Source organism: Thermobia domestica, unplaced genomic scaffold, assembly GCF_964235325.1.
Source record: "Thermobia domestica unplaced genomic scaffold, izTheDome1.hap1.1 HAP1_SCAFFOLD_691, whole genome shotgun sequence".
Lineage (NCBI taxonomy): Eukaryota > Metazoa > Arthropoda > Insecta > Zygentoma > Lepismatidae > Thermobia > Thermobia domestica.
The window spans coordinates 58,247-64,874 of record NW_027656401.1 but is presented as its reverse complement, the minus strand read 5'-3'; the positions used below and the strand labels follow the sequence as shown (position 1 = coordinate 64,874).

Genomic DNA, 6,628 nt, shown 5'->3' with positions numbered 1-6,628 from the left:
GGAGCCAAAACAGGAGAAAGCTGGGGGCCTGAGCGATAGCAAGAATGTGCGTCCAAAGTGAACAGGAGCGAAGGCGACGCGGGTATACGTATAAGCAAGGGTAGTGGAAACCAGTTAGTTTTCGAGTTTCAATAGCACTTGTCATGCATCCATACTAGTAGCGCCCCGCTTGTAAACATTAAGTACACTATGCAAGAATACACCGCCGGTGGAAAATAGTACCTAATACAGTTATCTTTCATATATACTGACTTATTTTACAGTAGTAACCCAACACTAGTAAACGTAAAATAAAAGTGTATAACTTTATATTTAATTCTATCGCCTGGCTTAGTTTTTCACCTGTAAGATGTACTTATTTAGAGCAAGTTTCTTAACTAGCAAATTAAACCGAGAACCACAGCAACCATATATATATTCTTATGATGTACTTTTCTTTGAGTGGTGTTCTCTGTCTATTGAATAACATTTTCTCAGTTTAATGCTAGCAAAAAACAAAACAAAATCAAAGTGTTTCTATATAAATTTAGTTCACCGTGTTGTAATATCACATGGAATTGAAAAACGAATAGTCGAACCTCTGCTATCTCGATCAAACTTCTCAGGATGATATACTGACTTACCGCAGAAGTTCGACTGAATACGTTTCTCAGTTCCATGGGAGAACCTGGAGAAGCAAAAGCCTGCGCAACGGAAAATACTAAATAAACTTGTAGAGCAGGTCAAGATGTATCATCATGCCAAGTTTCATTCAGATCAGAGAAGTTTGGCTGCAGCCATTTTCATTACAAAGCACAAAATGGATGGTCCCTAACCTCGAGAATCTTCACAATTGTCGACGAGTTGAACTGCACTCATCTGATCAAAATCAAACTTAAAATGACAGTTCACTTTCAACTGTTAAATAATATGATATGCAGGCTTCTGCTTTCCTAGTTACAGTCTATCCACTGTGGTATGCATATTAGTACAAATGTGAGAGTGCATATTTATTAAAGATTTGCTTCAAAAAGCGATGAAAGACATAGGCATTGCCGCGGGCGGTGATAACAAGATGCCGGAAAACGAACAAGCAGAAAGAATATGGGCTGAAGAAGTGTAAACGACGACGCGGCGGCCCGTAAAGGTGTTGCCGTCCTATTAAATGAATAATATCAAAAGAAAGAAAAAAAAAGTAAAAAATTTCGCGCTCGTAATCAAGACAGAAAGCAACTAAAGGAAATCTTTGTTTTACGTCCCACGTTATGCCGCTTAGGCTAAAAGAGGCGCTGATTATGAGAAATGATTGAAATGGTGGTGGAATGAAGAAAGTGGGAGGAAACGGGAGAACCCCGCGGTAACCCACCGCACATAGTTTTTGTCCACCATAAAGTTAACTTGGCGGGGGCTCAAGACAGAAAGACGGTTGGAAAAACAAATAAACGATGTTGCATCCCGTAAAAATGTTCGCGACCTATGAAATCAATATTTTTTCTTAAAGAAAAAAAAGAATTAAAAAGAGAAAAAAAGGTCAAAATTTCGCGCTCGCTTCGCTCGCGATCAGCAGAGAAAAGAGGACGTGACGCACCCCTAAAAGTGTTGGCGACCGATTGAATAAATATTGTGGGTAAAAAAAAAAAAAAAAAGTCAAAAATTTCGCGCTCGCTTCGCTCGCGATCAGCACAGAAAGAAGGACGTGACGCGCCCCTAAAGGTGTTGGCAACCGATTCAATACATATTGTCGGTAAAAAAAAAAAAAAAAAAAAAAAAAAAAAAAAAAAAAAACGCTCGCTTCGCTCGCGATCGACATGAAAAAGGCAACGACGTGACGCCCCGTAAAATTGTCGGCGACCTATTCAATCAATATATTCGGTTGAAAAACAAAGTCAAAAGTTTCCCAATCGCTTCCCTCCCGATCGACATAAAAAAAAAGGCAACCCCTTCACCTCTCCTTATGCATTCATCAGTAAACATACAACCATAGATCACAATACCACTCACATCACCTATCAGTTCTCCACGTCCATCAAGATCCAATCATCGCCCTGGCCCTTTATGATGATACACAACATTACATGTTATTGTGTGCATTGCCCCGCGTTACAATACATGACCAAAAAAAAGAGAAAAAGAGCTGCACTGCCTTCAGTGTAGACATGTTCGTATTCGTAGAAAATGATTTTAGGTACACGATAGTACAGTAATCTATCTTCACATGCTTCAGATGTGAACGATACCTACACATGAAGAGGGCTCCCGAGGTTTCCTTTTCCAATAGGATGGAGCTCCACCACACTTGCAGAATGACGAGAAGTTATGTTAATAAATATATCCCAGAGTGTTTCGTAACTCGCCCTTGGTCCTAATGATGAAGCGTTCTTCAGATGGCCCCGATGTCTCCACACATGATACTATGCGACTTCTTTTCACGAGGCTCTCAAAGATCACGTTTGTGTCCTAACATTCTCTGCAGATATGACACAGCTGCGATAGCGGATCACAGAAGCCTTTCCTCTCCTTACAAGAGACGTGTTCATTCGAGTATGTGAGTAATTCGACTATCGATTAAATATCTCCCGTGTCACGATAGTAGTCACTTTCAATTCTTCTAACGAAGGTAAGAAAAAATGCTATACAAACTTCCTTTCGGTATATAAAGGATTAGGGGCCCAGAGAATATTTTCTTTCAAGAGGATACATTCTTTTTCGAACACCCTGTATATAGATCCTCTAATTATAACTGCAAACAAAATGTTGATTTTGCAATTGCTTCCATGAGAGAATATTCTGTGCACTTTCTTTCTGAAGGGCCGGGCCTAAACGTTTTCCTTAATCATTAAATTTAGTAGTTATCTACAATTACATAGTTTTCCATTGTTCTCAAAATAAAGATTTTTCTCTATGAATTGTTGAATGTTGCTAGGGATATTGAAGTAATTCTTTTTAGTGTTTTTTTCTTTACAATAATGTACTGAACGCCTGCATTAAGGAAGTTCGTGTGTCCATCTTGCAAAATGTTTCGTCTTTTTTCATGCCCACTAAGGTAAATATTCATTTTGCTCTTTTCTCTGTATGCAAACCACATTTCTTAAAGGCAACATTTTCATACAAATGTAGTACTAAAAACTTCTAATTGGCAACATCTGGGCTGCGAAGAGGAAAAAGAAAGAAATCTCGTACGTATTCGCGCGCAATTCGGAATTAGCCAATGAAAAGCACAAAAGCGGCCACCATCTCTCTCTCTTTCTTATTAACGGTTTTGTACTTTCTGCAGTTCTATCAGTGCTGCTAACCTCTTACTATATCATTGAATATGTATGTTTAGATATATATATATATATATATATATATATATATATATATATATTTTTTTTTACAAAAAATCATACTACTACGGAATAATATTAAATGCCTTTAAACCCTCATTTCTGTTTGCACTTTCTGTTACACTACCTTCCCCGAACTTCTTTCAAGTTATTAAGTGCAGAACGGGGAGTTATACATATTTACTTGCGCTTTGACAATATCTGCACATTGTGTAATAATAGGAGACGTATAAAATAAAACTATATACTAATACGTATATATATATATATATATATATATATATATATATATATATATACAGTACACATTCCACTATCCGAGGCTTTCCTTTTCTTTTCTTGCTGACGATAAATTACGCTTTTAGAAATGTTGTCTGAAAACAATAAGAATATGTGCAAAAAATACAATCAGAGGTAGAGGTCTTTAACAGGAAATAAGCAAGGGAGTTGAAAAATTTTTTATGCATGTAAAAAATATAGACATGAACCAACTTGTGAAATAAAAAGACCAGAAAACTACTCTTTCTAAATTATGTGTAAACTTTTTACCGAAAACGAAAGTTGCACGAAAGACTTTTTGTCCGTTTTTTGGCCTCCGGTGCTTGGGGTCCCTGATTCAATCCCAGCTCGTGCCGTGTGAACTTTGTCGTGCATAAAGACCGTGCTCATGGGTTTTCTCGGGTTTCTCCCGTTTCCTCCCACTTTCTTCATTCAGTACTCATCATCACCGTCTCCTTTAGCGTAACCGGTATAAGTATGCGACGTAAATCTAAATATTTCATTTCATTTCCCTTTTCTGCTCATACTGCTGATTATGCGCGATTATGCCAACATCCAACTCCGCGGATAATCGTGCGATTACTGTATATACAACTAATACAGATACAACTAATTATATTATCAGTTACAGTATCGGTTTTTATTTACTAATTTGCCTCACTTTATTTGCATCCCTGCAGTAAATAATTCTTATCGATAATAGTTAAAATGTATATTACATTTTAGTGCTTCACGACTGAATGATCATCTGCCTTACGTTATCTCGCAGCTGAAGAGAATGCTACACTGAAAACTACCTTGCGTTATAAAGGGTAAGTGAAACATATCTTAAAAATATCTTTCATACATTTCATTGTGTACATTAAAGAATGTAAGTTTGCCTTTTTCCTGTAATCAATACTTAATAAAGGATTTATTTTTATTTATTTATATACAATTTCATACGTGGTTCGTGATAGTAAACTCGATAGGACACAGTGGCACTATGAACATCCGAATCACTCATCATTCGAACATTCAAATATTTATTCGAATATTAGTATATTCCAAGTAATGTTAACGACGTTAATATGCTTGCCTTTATAGTTAATAATGTCAATTCTTACTTAAAACATACTTCCTTAACAGGACATTGAAGAAAAGGTAGTTGCCAACGGCCATACCATGCTGAATATACCGGTTCTCGTCCGATCACCGAAGTCAAGCAGCATCGGGCCTGGTCAGTACTTGGATGGGTGACCGCCTGGGAACACCAGGTGCTGTTGGTATACTTTTTCTAATTTTGTTTTTCACAAAGACGAATATTCTCACATCGTTCACCACGATAATTTCGTAATCATGCATTACTTAAAACAATTAGCAACGCTTTCCACGCGCTGGTCTTTTTGAGTATTCACCGACAAACCTACGTAGCTACAATAACTCACTCGAAGCCATATGCATTCGCCAACGGCCATACCATGCTGAATATACCGGTTCTCGTCCGATCACCGAAGTCAAGCAGCATCGGGCCTGGTCAGTACTTGGATGGGTGACCGCCTGGGAACACCAGGTGCTGTTGGCATCTCTTTTTCAAATTTCATTATCCTTCAAGTACGAAAATACTAGAAACATTAATTTTATAGTACTTTCAAGAGATAATTTATCAACATTATTTCATAGCGATTAATCGATATTCTAAGCGTTATACCCACTATTTCTTACACTAACAGCCTGTTTATTTGCACGGCACATTAAAATAACCTGATTTCCGATCCGTGTGCACCTACTACTATACTTAACACGGAATGTATTACCACTTTTTAAAAGTAAATTATTATGACTAAGTGTAGATCTCCGGCGAGTAAATGCCTTTCGTATACAAGCACGACACATCTCCGCTATGTGCTTTACTTTTTTACTAACAGCATATAGAAATTGGATTTCAACGTGTTTCTACATAACAGAATGAAGCAAATTTCGTGATTTAACTCTTTCGAATAATGTGTTGGTCCTGACAAGGACCGTTTGAAATGAAAAATCTTGAAGAAGATTTTTACTTAGAGCTTGTGTACTTGGTAACAGCCTTCGTACCCTCACTTACAGCGTGCTTGGCAAGTTCACCAGGCAAAAGAAGGCGCACAGCTGTTTGGATTTCCCGGCTGGTGATAGTTGACCGCTTATTGTAATGGGCCAAACGAGAAGCTTCAGCAGCAATACGCTCGAAGATGTCATTAACAAAGCTGTTCATGATACTCATAGCTTTGCTAGATATGCCAGTGTCAGGATGCACTTGCTTCAAAACTTTGTAGATGTAAATGGCATAGCTCTCCTTCCTCCTCCTCTTCTTCTTCTTATCTCCCTTGGAGATATTCTTTTGGGCTTTACCAGCCTTCTTTGCAGCCTTTCCGCTAGTTTTTGGTGGCATGATGACTCACTCGTTCAGCAAAATTAGATGTGTCCGCCGATTTATCGACTTCATTTAAATTACAGTACGTGTTTCAATTCGCGCCAACTGCCTTGCTTTTCATTTGATGCACTCGGGTGCACGCTTGAAGTAGTAACAAAACTGACGGGACCACATGAGTATGACGAACATATCATCTTCTACGATGAGAACGACCAGAAACGACCAGCACCTGTCCAGAATGAAGAATCGTCTGAAAATCAATTTCAGCCTGCTAAAAGGGCCTGCCGGCCCTCCCCGCCTTTCACACCGACGGCACAGCAGACTTCGCCTGATTATAGCAAGATGGCACTTCAAATGATTCAATCAGTGTCTCAGGGGAACTCCACCCCCACTACCCCACCCAACCAACCAAGCTCAGATGCACCAGATGCAGAATTTCAATTACCAAAGAAGACTTGCAAACCATCTGCTGAACCTGTCACTCCGGTTTCTACCTCAAACAAATTTGCGGCTCTTACAGGAGCCAACACCGATCCAGAACCGATGGATGCTACTAACGAAACATCCAAAACTTGGATGTATATATACAACTGCCCGTACTATCGGGGTTATGAACTCATCGCCAAGATCCAGCAGAAGTGCAAAGAAACCCCCA

At 38.7% G+C, this 6,628-nt stretch overlaps 2 non-coding genes across 2 annotated transcripts; both read left to right on the top strand.

The window, feature by feature from the left end:
- Nucleotides 1–4,733: 4,733 nt before the first annotated feature.
- On the top strand, nt 4,734–4,852 carry LOC145677201 (5S ribosomal RNA). Its single transcript, XR_014129679.1, has one exon. It is a non-coding gene; the product is annotated as a 5S ribosomal RNA (ribosomal RNA).
- Nucleotides 4,853–5,029: 177 nt separating this feature from the next.
- LOC145677205 (5S ribosomal RNA) lies at nt 5,030–5,148 on the top strand. The gene has a single exon (XR_014129683.1). It is a non-coding gene; the product is annotated as a 5S ribosomal RNA (ribosomal RNA).
- Nucleotides 5,149–6,628: the final 1,480 nt, after the last annotated feature.